Here is a 2,237-nt window from a genome sequence, read left to right as displayed (position 1 = left end):
AAAGAGACTAGCTGTGGGAATCTTTTAAGTAAGAAGGAGGTGGTTCTTGGAAATTTGGAATTGCAACCACACATATAGTGAATCCTGCACTACTTAGCAGAGCTACATTTTCCTTTTGTTAATAGATTTACTAAGGAACAATCATTGTCTTTTGAGTAGTTCTATGGTTTTGAAAATGTGTGCCAAAACCTATATTTAGCAATGCTATTAGCAGTTTTGTAGGAGCCATGTGGTCTTCTGGGAAACCAATATGCATTCTAAAATGCATAGAATTCGTATTCTAACATGCATGGTATATTTTTCAACCCCCCATATAATTCATGGCAAATGGAAACTGAATTCTGCATCAGGGTCCTTGGATTCCAAAGTAACGATTCAGCAAACTAAAAATTCTGTGGCCATCTCAGTTAATTTTTAAGTTGTTTTAATAATTGAATTTTTCCAATGAGTAGCATAATTGCATAAATTACGTAGAAGGCAGAGCATTCTGGTATTCAGTATGTATTCTGGTATTGAATTAAATTTAGTTAGGATGTTATTCAGGTATATATTGTTTGGGAGAAACCTGAAGGTTTTCTTCCCTGAAAGTAGTCAGTGTTTGAGACTTTTGATATTTGGGGAAGCAGTCTGGAATTGTAAAACAAGTGAGCTAGCTGGATGCTTCTGTTTAAAATGACCAATGAAATATAGTCAGTTCATCTGTAAGCTAGAAACTTTTATTAAAATGAAAGCTTACATTTTAGAGGATAATTTTGTGGCAGGAGCCAGGCAAAGGTGGTCTACTGCATAGCCTTTATTTGTATTTTTTTTTAGTGTATCCTCTTTCATTAAAACAAAGAGAGCATGTGGTTGCTTCAAGTGCCTGTTGTTCAAGTGCCTTTCCATACTTGCATTCCCATTGTAGGTACATATGTATCTCAAGCACTCAAGCTGGGAGACCTTTTCCTCAAGTAGTACCTGTATAAAGCATATGCACTCTGCATCTCTTGTCTCCTAATTCCAAGGGCAAAAATAATAGTGCACACTTTCTATTACTTGGTTTTCCTCAACTGCCTTTTTACAAGGAGTGTTTTCAGTCTGAATGGATGGTGTTTGGCCTTTTGCCTCACTTGGAGAGAGAGAGAGAGTGCTCTCTCATTTCTGTCTTTTAATCTGTGCTGCTTTAATTTTTCTTGGTCCTCTGGCATCTCCTTCAGTGCAATGAGGTCCCTTCTGGATCTGCACTAGGCAATGATATACTCAGTGGGTGCATCTACTTGTGCTATTAATATGGTTTAGGCTTACTGCACAGTACCTGGGAGCACATCTATACATGCACCCTTTTGGGAGCAGATCTGCTCCTATCCTGCTCTGGCCTCCTGTAGCAGCCACAGGGAGCTCCAGGCTTTCCTGGGTGCTAGCCCAGGGGCTGAGAGAGGATATGGGGGCCGGTCCTGATGTGCAAAGGGTCAGGGGAGTTCTGCTAGCTGCAGTGGCAGCTGTTCTCTGGCCCTGTGAACATCAGGATGGGACCTGATGTGCATAGGGCAAGGAGATAGGTGCTGCTGCAGCTGAGTGGGGCTTCCCAGTGAGCCTCCTGCTGGGCGTACCCCCTTGCTCAGAAGGGGGATTGTTAGGAACTGTTCTGCAAGTGGGGCAGTTTCTAGCCAGACCCTTGCTGAGCAGAGGGGCATGGGGCTTGCTAGCAGCTGCTCTGCTTAGGTCCCCAGCCCTCACCCACCCCCCAGAGCAGCTCTACATAGTGCGGAGCTGGGAACTCCAGAAAATGAGTGGGGGCTGGAGCTCCCAGCTCTGCACTGCACAGAGCTGCTCTGGAACATGAGCAGGGGCTGAGTTCTCAGCCCCTACTCTCCAGAGTGTGCGGGCCGGGAGCGACCCGAGCCCTTTTCGCGCTGCACGCGGGCTGTGGCCAGCAGCCCGGGCATGCCGGGGCAGAGAGGGAAGGCCTTCGAGCTGGAATTAGGCACGAACGCGTAGCGGTAGTTTAAAAGATTGTTTACTTACACCGAGATGGCAGTGGTGTAGGCTGGAAAACTTGCTTAAGTTGCGGTTACAGAGAGAAAAGAAAAGAAAACTCAAACCTGCAAGACACGAGGGTACGTCGCATAGGGTTCCGGCGACGGGAAGATGAAAATACGAGGGTACATCGCATAGGGTTTCGGCGACGGGAAAATAAACCTGCAGGACTCGAACCCGGGTAGAAGAGCTCTGGAGTCGTCCGGCAAGGACTCACACGA

At 46.0% G+C, this 2,237-nt stretch overlaps 1 protein-coding gene across 1 annotated transcript in view; it reads left to right on the top strand.

Moving 5' to 3' along the window:
• The window catches only part of SLC26A7 (solute carrier family 26 member 7), a 146,925-nt gene that overhangs the window by 35,992 nt on the left and 108,696 nt on the right, over window positions 1-2,237 (top strand). The window lies entirely within an intron of this gene.

Source organism: Alligator sinensis, unplaced genomic scaffold (genome assembly GCF_000455745.1).
Source record: "Alligator sinensis unplaced genomic scaffold, ASM45574v1 scaffold273_1, whole genome shotgun sequence".
NCBI classification, from domain to species: Eukaryota; Metazoa; Chordata; order Crocodylia; family Alligatoridae; genus Alligator; species Alligator sinensis.
This window is presented reverse-complemented; position numbering and strand designations above follow the sequence as displayed.